This window comes from Elephas maximus, chromosome 3 (genome assembly GCF_024166365.1).
Source record: "Elephas maximus indicus isolate mEleMax1 chromosome 3, mEleMax1 primary haplotype, whole genome shotgun sequence".
Taxonomy (NCBI): domain Eukaryota; kingdom Metazoa; phylum Chordata; class Mammalia; order Proboscidea; family Elephantidae; genus Elephas; species Elephas maximus.
In genome coordinates, this window is record NC_064821.1 from 18,707,354 (window position 1) to 18,718,623 (window position 11,270).

Here is an 11,270-nt window from a genome sequence, read left to right on the forward strand (position 1 = left end):
TAGCAACCCTTCTTATAACAAAACTAAACATTGCCGAGCTCTGCACCATCCTCATAATCATTGTTATGCTTTGAGCCCATTGGCCACTGGGTCAATCCATCTCATTGAGGGTATTGCTCTTTTTCACTGACCCTCTAATTTACCAGGGATGATGTCCTTCTTCAGGGACTGGTCCTAAGACAGGGAGCAAAGGCCCTGGGATCGGAGGCTGTCTGTTTGAGGAACACCGAAGAGACTGCTGTGGTTAGAGGAGGAGCAACTAAAAGAGAAATTACGGTCAGGGAGCTAATACGGGGTTGACTGTGGAACCTAAAGATTGAGTAAGACAAAGAACAGAAGGGCCCCCAAATCTGCAAACAAAGTAACAAGAAATGGGCCAGGGCACAGAAACAAAGCCATTCCCCAGAACAGTGGGGCAGGGTATCTAATAATAGCCCACAAACTTCTTTAAAGTTGCCTTTCAGAAGCAGCTGGAGAAAACCAGGCCCAGGGACATGTGTAGAATATCCACCTGTGACCCCTGTGTGACCTCCCACCAGGGGCAGTGAGGGTCAACAACCCACCCAGGGAATCGAACCCGGGTTGCGAGGGACTGCATAGTCATGACACCCCATAATAAGTCCTGCTAGGAATACCAGAGGCCTCCAGGACAGGAGCCATCTTGGAAAGCTGATGGACCAGCACCTTAGTTAACATATCCCTGCCTGTGCCTATGAATAAATATGAATCTTTTCCTACCCAAGATCTTTTAAAATCTCAGGCCAGTCTTTTGTTCTGAGACGGGGGTATGCCTTGCTCTAGGCCCTCCTCGCCTCCGCTTGCAAGCCTCTTGGATAAAGCTTTGCTTGTGTGGAAAACTCTACGTGCCTTACTTGCTCATTCTTGACCAGTGAGAGGCAAGAATATTATTCTGGTAACATTTGCAAAATGGGAAACAGAGAGTGTTTCAAATGTTTCCTATTCATGTACAAATTTTGGTATGTATTGGGAAATATCTTGCCGGCACACAAAAGAATATAGTCTGCTCAGGATTAACCAAAGAACCAGTTGTCATTGAGGTGACGCTGACTCATGGCAACCCCATGTGTGTCAGAGTAGAACTGTGCTCCATAGGGTTTCCAATGCTGATTTTTGGGAAGTAGATCACCAAGCCTTTCTTCTGAGGCACCTCTGGGTGAACGTGCACCTCCAACCTTTTGGTTAGCAGCTGGGCATGTTAACCATTTGCACAACCCAGGGACTCCTTGCTCAGGATTAACCAAACCCAAAAACCTGTTGCCATATACTTGATTCCGACTCATAGCAACCATTTCAGACAGACTAGAACTGCCCCCATTGGGTTTCCAAAGCTGTGATCTTTACAGAATCAGACCATCACATCTTTCTCCCATGGAGTGGCTGGTGGGTTTGAACTACCAACCTTTCAGTTAGCAGCCAAGCACTTACCCACTAAGCCCCCAGGGCTCCTTTGTTCATGATTAGGCTGAGTTAAAATTCTGAGTTGATTAAGAGTCACTTTTATGTGGGTGAGTGTATTGGTGACAATCATAATGATGGTTCAAAAATTAATGATGTTTGAGCAACTGCCTCCTTCAGAAGCACTTGGTGAAAGGTTCACTGCCCTTCAGTACCTGGATCAGCCCCTTGCTGTGACCTTCAACTCTGGAACACAACAGAGACAGGTCATTAGGGCCACTGGTTTCCTTTTCTGTGCTGTAGGACTGGGATGATGGGAGAACAATTTGGCTAATGAGGAGCTTTGGAGATAAGGCCCCCAGGGCCAGAAAAATCTGTAAATTGACCCTCTCTTTTCTGTCAACACACTCTCACCACTGCCACACCAGAAAGGAAGACAACTTCTCTCCTCCCAGAGAATGTGCCTTGTCCATAAACTACACTCATGACTGTCTCCTTGAAGTTGGTTGATCTGTCTTCAGTATTCACAACCTTGGAAGAAACTCAGCCTGTGATCCTCTCGGGGACGGTTGTGGAGATACAGAATCCCTTGTAAATTACAAGGGAAAGAGAGAAGGATTTATTATTATTAATCCCGCCTGGGAGTAGCCTTGGGTTAGTTAAGCAGGAAGTCTAAAGCAGTGCTTCTCAAAATGTTGTCCCCATACCCAGCATCCAGGGATGGCTTCATGGGCCTGTGACCCACTCTCTTGGTTTAATGCTCTGAAATTTTTGAACCAGGGACCACGACATTATGCACTTGTCCCCAAAATTATGTAGCTGATCCTGCAGCAGTCTGAGCATCACCTGGAGAGTTCTTTGATATGTAATTTCTCGGGCTTAACTTTAGGCCTGGTGAATCAGAAACTGGGGATGCAGCCCAGAAATCTCTGGGTTTTTTTTTTTTTTTTTGGTTGATTTTTGTTATTTCTTCAGAAATCTGTCTTTTAAGAAGCCCTCCACGTGACTCTGGTGCATGCTAAAAATTGAGAAATAAAAGAAAACCCTTGCTCTCCAGTCAGCTCTGACTCATGGCAGCCCCGGGCCTGTCAGAGTAGAACTGTGCTCCACAGGGTTTTCAACGGCTGATTTTTATGGAAATAAATCATCAGGCCTGTTTCCCACGGTTCTTTTAAGTGGACTCAAACCTCCAACCTTTTGGCTAGCAGCGAGTGCTTTAAGCATTTGCACCACCCAGGGACTCACCACCTAAAGTTACTGCCTTATACATCAGATACCTCCCAATTTTTCATTATCATTTTGGCATATCTCCAAGTCCCCAAGCAGTGGATTTGCAATTCCTCCTGACTCTGCTGACCCCTTTCTCTCAACCTTGAATTGCAGGGACTGATTTCTTCCTCAGAGGAATCAGTACTTTCCAAAAGGTTCTAAACACTCAAGGCCATTCTGACACCTCCCCTTACATCCCAGGAAAGGCAGGGGGGACCCATGGGCAGCACCATCACATTACTGATTTTGGACTCACACCTTTAGGGAAGACACTGAGATTCAGGGAAAGATGAGCCTCCCCAGTCAACTTGCTCCTTGATATGATCAAGGGTCCTAGTGGAATTTTCAAAATGGTTTTCTTTCCTCACAATTCACAGGTGTTGCCTTGAGGATGTTCTCTCTTACACCTTTCTCCTCCTCCTTATTCTTCCTGCCCTTTCCTATTATACCCTCTTCCCACACCCCATGCCCTTCTGGGGAAACAATCATGTCAGGATCTCTGCTCACATCCTGCTTATAGTAATAACCAAAAGCAAATCAGTTGCTATTGGGTTGACTCAACTCCTAGCGACCCCATGTGTATCAGAGTGGAACTGTGTTCCACAGAGTTTTCAGTGGCTGAGGTTTCAGAAGTAGACTGTCAGGATTTTCTTCCAAGGTCCCTCTGAGTGAACTTGAACCTCCAACCTTTCCGTTAGCAGCTCTGGTAATAGCAATAGCAATATAAATTGTATGAGCAATGGGCGTGCAGTCTGTGTGGTGTGCTTAACTTTTTCCTTTTCATTTGTAGTTCCGGAAGGTAGGTACTCTATCATCATTCCCATTACACAGATGAGAAACTAAAGCTCAGGCAACCTTGAGGATTTCACCCCTGGCTTTAGACAGAATGAGGAAATTATCAAACAATATTATAAATATTACCTGGAATTAAAATTTTGTTGAAGATCATTCAAAAGCTGCTGCAACAGTATATCAACAGGGAGCTGCCAGAAATTCAAGCTGCATTCAGAGAAGGAAATAGAATGAGGTATATCATTGCTGCTGCAAGATGGATCAGAAAGATGTCAAAGAGTAAAAGAAAGATGTTTACCTGTGTTTTATTGACTATGCAATGGCATTCCACTATGTGGATCATAACAAATTATGGATAACATTTGAAAGAATAAGAATTTCAGACCACTTAATTGTGCTCACGAGGAACCTGTACATAGATCAAGATGCAGTGGTTCAAACAGAACAAGGGGATACAGCGGTGTTTAATGTCAGGAACGTTGTGTGTCAGGGTTGTATCCTTTAATCATACTTACTCAATCTGTATGATGAACAAGTAATCCAATAAGCTGGATTGTATGAAGAACAGGGCATTAAGACTGAAGAAAGACTCATTAACAACCTGCATTATACTGATGACATGACCTTGCTTGCTGAAGGTGAAGGGGACTTGAAGCACTTACTGATGACGATCAAAAAGCACAGCCTTCAGTACGGATTATACCTCAACATAAAGAACATAAAAATCCTCACAACTGTACCAATAAGCAACATCATGATAAATGCAGAAAAGATGAAATCGTCAAGGATTTCATTTTACTTGGCTCCACAAACAACACCCATGGAAGCAGCAGTCAAGAAATCAAAAGTCCCATTGCATCAGAAAATCTGCTGCAAAATAGCTCTTTAAAGTTTTGAAAAACGAAGGTGTTACCTTGAAAACTAAGGTACACCTGAACCAAGCCATAGTTTTTTCAGTCATCTCACATGCATTTGAAAGCTGAAGGATGAATAAGAAAGGTATAAGAATTAACACCTTTGAACCGTGGTATTGGGCAAAGAACACTGAACATACAGAGGACTGCCAAAAGAATGAACAAGTTTGTCTTGGAAAAAGTACAACCAGAATGCTCCTTGGACACAGGGATGGGGATATAACGCCTCATATACTTTGGACATGTTATCAGGAGGGATAAGTCCTTTGAGAAGGAGATCATGCTCGGTAAAGTACAGGGGCAGTAAAACAGAGGAAGATCCTCAACAAGATGGATTGACACAGTGGCTGAAACAATGGGCTCAAGCATAAAACAATTGGGAGGATGGCACAGGATCAGGCAGTGTTTCATCCTGTTGTGCATAAGGTTGCTATGAGTCAAAACCGACTCCATGGCACCTAACAACATCTTTATTATTAAAGTCATCCTCATGGCAGTGAAGTCATATCTCAATGTGTTTTGATTTGAATTTCCTTAATGACTAATAATGTTAGCATCCTTCATGTGCTTCATGCCCGTTTGTACATCTCTTTTAAAGAAATGTCCATTCACATCTTTTGCCCATTTTTTCTTAGGTTATTTGGATAGGGTTGTTGAATTGTAAGAGTTTCTTTTATGCCCTTGTATACCTGTTATCTTCTGGCTCCACACCGCACCCCCCCAACCTGGAAGAGGACCCTTTGTCCAGCTACAACGGATGACATTTTCCAGTTTGCTATGTCCAGTTGTTCACAAAACCTCCTATCCTTGGAAAACCTGTTGCATGCCCCAACCACCAAGAGAAAATTTACAGTTGAAGATCTCAGTCCAAGAATCATCCCCTCTGTAGAAGTCTTTTCCAATTCTCATTTCCAAGGGTATAATGAAAACTTTCTCCTTTCTGTCCCCGAGGTCTCATCAACAAGTATAGTCTTCCATTAACATACCTGTGAAACTTATTGACCCTGTTCCTAAACCTGACAATGTACAGAGAAAACCATGCCCTGGTTGATATCATTAATAAACACATAAATAAATAAAAGAAGAGATAAGATTCACCTGGGGGTTTACTAAAACACAAATGGCAGGACACCACCCACCCACGCAATTTCAGACTCAGTACATCTGTGGTGTGGGCCAAAGATCTGCATTTCTAACAAGCTCACAGGTGGTGCTGAAGCTGCTGATCCAGGGACTACACTTTCAGAGATTACTGGATATTGGCTATGAATTGACACTAATCCCAGGAAACCCAAAATGCCATTGTAGCCCAACAGTCAGAGTGGGGGCATATGGATGTCAGGTTATTAATGGAGTCTTAGCTCACATCCATCTCACTGTAGGTCCAGTGGGTCCCTGAGCCCATCCTATAGTGATATCCCCAGCTCTGGAATATATAACTGGAATAGATATACTCAGCAATTAGCGGAACTGCCACATTGAATCCCTGACAAGAGGAGTAAGAGCTGTTATGGTAGGAAAAGCTAACTGGAAGCCATTAGAAGTGCCCCTACCTAGGAAAATAGTAAAGCAAAAGCAATGCCACATTCCTGGATGGATTGCAGAGATTAATGCCACCATCAAAGACTTGAAGGATGCAGGGACACTGATTCCCACCACATGCCCATTCAACTCACCTACTTGGTCTGTGGAAAAAACAGACAGATCTTGGAGAATGACAGTGGATTATCAAAAACTTAACCAGGTGGTGACTCCAATTTCAGCTGCTGTTCCAGATGTGGTCTCAATGCTTGAGCAAATTAATACATCCCCTGATAACTGGTATGCAGCTATTGTATCTGGCTAATGCCTTTTTCTCCAGACCTGTTTTGAAGGACTATCAGAAGCAGTTTGTCTTTACCTGGCAAGGCCAGCAATACACCTTCAGTTGCCTACCTCACAGCTACATCAACTCTCCAGACCTGCATCATAATTTAGTCCGCAGGGACCTTGATCACCTTCCCCTTCCACAAGATGTCACACTGGTCCATGACATTAATGACATTATGCTGACTGGACTTAGTAAAGAAGAAGTGTCAGTGGCCCTGGACTTATTAATCAAACAATTGTGTGCTAGAGTGTGGAAATTAATCCCACAAAAATTCAGGCACCTTCCACCTCAGTGAAAATTTAGGGGTCCAGTGGTGTGGGGAATGTTGAGATATTCCTTCTAAAGTGAAGGAAATGTTACTGCATGTGCCTCCTCCCAGAACTAAAAAGGAGGCACAATGCCTAGTAGGCCTCTTCAAATTTTGGGTTATTTCTCATTTGAGTATGCTACTCCAGAATATTTTTTTTTTACTCCACACAATTTATCAAGTGACTAGAAGAGGTGCTACTTTTGAGTGGTACCCAGAAGAAGAGAAGACTCTGCTACAGTTTCAGGCTGCTGTGCAAGTTGCTGACACTTGGGCCGTATGATCCAGCTGATCTGATGGTGCTCAAAGTGACTGTGGCAGATACAGATACTGTTTGGAGTTTTTGGCAGGCCACTTTTGGCAAATCACAGTGTAAATCCTTAGCATTTTGGAGCAAAGCCCTGCCATCCTCTGCAGATAACCACTATCCTTTTGAGAAACACCTTTTGGCTTGTTACTGGGCCTTAGCAGAGATGGAATGCTTAACCATGGGACATAAGTCACCATGCAGCCTGAGCTGCCCCTCATGAACTAGGTGTTGTTTGACCCCCAAAAGTCATAAAGTTAGACATGCACAGCAGCACTCCATCATTAAATGGAAGTGGTATTTATGAGATACAGCCTGAGCAGGACCTGAAGGCACAAGTAAGTTGCATGAGGAAGTGACCCAAAAGCCCATGGCCTCCACTCCTGTCACATTACATTCCACCTCCCAGTCTGCACCTATGGCCTCATGGAGAGTTCCTTATGATCAGTTGACTGAGCAAGAGAAAACTTGTGCCTGGTTTACAAATGGCTCTGTGTCATATAAAGGCACCACTCGAAAGTGTACAGTGGCAGCCCTACAGCCCCTTTCTGGGACTTCTTTGAAGGACAGTGGTGAAGGGGAATCCTCCCAAAGGGCAGAGCTTTGAGCAGTGTGCCTGGTTGTTCACTTTGCTTGGAAGGAGAAATGGCCAGATGTGCGATTTTATACTGATATTCACGGGCTATGGCCAATAGATTGGCTGGGTGGTCAGGAAAGTGGAAGGAACGTGATTGGAAAATAAAAAAAGTATTTATAAGGAAGAGGTGTGTGGATAGACCTCTCTGAATGGGCCAAAGAAGTGAAGATATTTGTGTCTCATGTGAACGCTCACCAAAGGTGACCTTAGCAGAGGAAGATTTTAACAATCAAGGGATTAGGATGACTACTTCTGTGGAAACTAGTTATCCTCTTTCCCCAGGTACTCCTGTCATTGCCCAATGGGCTCATGAACAATGTGGTCATGGTGGCAGGGATAGAATTCCTTTCACCAATTCTGACTTAGCTACAGCCACTGCTGAGTGCCCAATCTGCCAGACCGACAGAGAAAGAAAGCCTTCCCCTAGAGGTGACACCCTGAATTTGGACTTTTCGCCTACTGTACTGTGAAGAAATACATTTCTCTTTGTTAAAGCCATCCACTTGTGGTATTTCTATTATAGCAGCGCTAGATGACTAAGAGAGTTGGAATGGCAGGCTCGCTCTACCTCCTCCGCTTGGGTTAGCACAAGAGGGTACACTATACACCATGGGATGAAGATCCACTGCAGGCTGGTATGGCCCTCTGTCTCAGGTGTTTTATGACCCAGGAGTAAATAGATGACTATCACAACACTGTACTTTGGCATCATCCATCAACATTGAATCTCTCGCCATGTTTAACATCACCTCAATCCACTGAGGGTCACTGTAATCTGGGTGTGGCTCCACATACAGCTTTTGTTCTTCATGACCCACCATCATCCACAGATGTGTCAGAATTGCCTCTGAAGTACCTCTCTCACTAGGGTCATGAATGAAAATTTTGCTCAGCAGGTATTCATACTGCATAGTCATATGGAAGGGAAAGTCCCTTCACTACCTCCTGCCATAGTATCATGAAGGTATTTCCAACAAAAGGCAGGGATCCACCTACCAACAAATACAAAATGACTCCCAGGCTCAACACATCCACTGCGGGGGGTCTGTCATACTTTTCTCCCTGAAGAGTTCTAGGGCAGAATAAAGGAAGGGAGACTGCCGCAGGAGGTATACAGCTTGTTGCCTAGGCTGAATTCATTTCCAAGAAGAAGAAGAAGAATTCATTTTCAAGACCTGAAAGTTTGCTGTTCATTTTCTTATCCAATAGCAGGTTTTCTCTTTTCAGGCCCCTCTGAACCATACACTTGTTATGACAATCCTGCACCGCAGACACTATCTGGCAGAATTTGGTGGCTTGAGCCCCTTTTTCTCTCATCCTGCCATGAGCCCTTGCATGATGAAACACCTCCCCTCCACTTACTTATTCCATCACTATGTGGAGTGTGTTCTCATTCTTGATGACTTCAAACAATTTCACAGTAAACACTCCCACAACTCCATGAAGCCATTTCCACCAAAAGGCAGGGATCCACTCACCAACAAATACAAGATGACTCCCAGGCTCCACACATCCACTGGGAAGTCCGTCGTACTCTTCTCCCTGGAAGAGTTCTAGGGCAGAATAAAGAAAAGGTATGATTGAAAGCCTTCATAATTTTTACCTCTCAGGATAGTCTGTGGATGCTGCAGGAGGTTGCTGGGTCTCCCTAATGATCTTACTTTATTCCCAGTGAGGATAGGTTTGGCCAGCTTCACCTTGGTGAAGGTACCGTTGCAGAGGTTTTCGAGCATTTGGTAGTCTTACACATGGGTCTCCTCCTCAGAAGAAATGGCCGAGAGGCCTCTGCATCATCTTGGACTTGGGTCAAGTCTTACTTAGTTTAGGGCCAATGGGTCCCAACACAGGATTCAAAGTGGTAAAAACTGATGACTAAATAAAAACTAGGCCCCTGGGTGGCACAAATTGTTAAGCCCTGGATGACTAGCCAAAAGGTTAGTAGTTCAAATCCACCCAGTGGCATCTCCAAAGTAGGGCCTCGTAACTGATTCTGAAAGGTCACAACCTTCAAAACCCTGTGAAACAGTTCCACTTTGCACGTTTGGTGTTGCTTCGAATTGTTATCTACTCAACAGCAACTAGTAACATGCAAATAAAAACTTAATTAAAGGAGAAAAAGATGAGAAAAAGCATATAAAAAGTAGAAAAAAATACAAAATAAGAAAATGAAAAAGTGACAAAAATCAGTTTTATTTTGGGGGTTAGTCTGTGGAGGTTGGAAGAGCTCTGCTGGGTCTTGTCAGTGATCCTGGCTGTGAAGGTGGCCATGTTTGGATTCTGGTCTACTGAGTTCCAGTCTCTCATTCAGAGCCCTAACAAAGGGCAATGTTAAAATGAATCAAGTGGGAAAGTTCAGCAAGATGATGAGATAGTTTATATGAAGCTCTCACCCCACCAAAGGGGGAAAAGAAACCTAGAAGGTGTTGCTACCCTGTGAGTAACCTGAAAAGAGTCCACAGTTGACATCAACACAGCAAATGCTGAATCAAGGAAAAGACGACTTCAAAAAGGTAAGGCAAATTTGTGATCTCTTTTCTTGCCCTTGCCCCATCTCCTCCCCAACTCAGTGGTCATCTTATAGGAGCAGCACTTGCTTCTGATCCCAGGGTGGGACCCTGTTCCTGGCTCCAGGTAGAGTACAGAAAATCATTGTGTGTGTGTCTTCTAATCTTTCTGGGGGATACCTGAAGGACTAATGCAAGGACCTGGTCTCTTTGACCTAACTCACGACCCAGGGTGTTAAGGTGGCAGGCATTTATAAGGAAGGATTGCAAGAGGAACAGCCCATAGAGGGCTGAGGCTAAACTAAACAGTATGCTCAAAACATACGATAGATAGCCTAAGGCCTAAAAGCCAAAACTGGGAAGTACTTCTTTGGAAAATCAGGATATTCAAAAGCAACTGTGTGTTTGGGGAAATTTAGCAGGCTACACATACCTAGAGCAACAAAATTTCTGTTCAGAAACTACCTGAGAAAGACCTATACTTTTTCTCACTCTATAAGTGTTTCAGGAGTGCCCCAGCACAGAGCCAATCTGCACAGACTGGGAGAAGTATTTGTGGGTTTTGTTTTGATTTTTTGTTTCTTTCTTTTTTCTATGTATTTTTAGCTCAAAATCACTCTAAAAACACTAGATGGGAATTTCCATTTTCCATTCCACTATAAAAGGAACTTGGATGTCCCTTGCATGCTCACAATAAGAAAAACCTGCAAAGCAACAACTCTTCTTAGCTCTGTCACAGATCTGAACTCATCACAGAGCAAACTGCTATCCCAGAAGCTGGAGATACACATGCACTACTAGAAAGAATCACTGCTTACTGGGAACAGAGAATGCCACCACCGTTACTTCCACCTCCTGACCTAGAATCATATGTTATTAGGTGCCGATGAGTTGATTCCAACTCATAGCAGCACAATGTGACAGAGTAGAACACCCCCATAGGATTCTCTAGGCTGGAAACGTTATGGAAGCAAACAGCCAAGTATTTTCTTCTATGGAGTTGCTGGCTGGTTTTAATCAACACCCTGTTGGTTAGCAGCCATGTGCTTAACTATTATGCAACTAGGGCTCCTTAGTTCAATGCTAATTGACTAATCCCTGGAAACTGAGAGATAGAAATTTCAGAGGGCCTAGCCTTACGGTGCCTTCACACTTCGGTGAATTTCTCATAAAGGAGACTCACTAGGTTTTCACTGTCAAACTGTAAGAAAAAGTCTCTCATAATTCCAGTTGGAAAAAAAAAGTAACCAACTG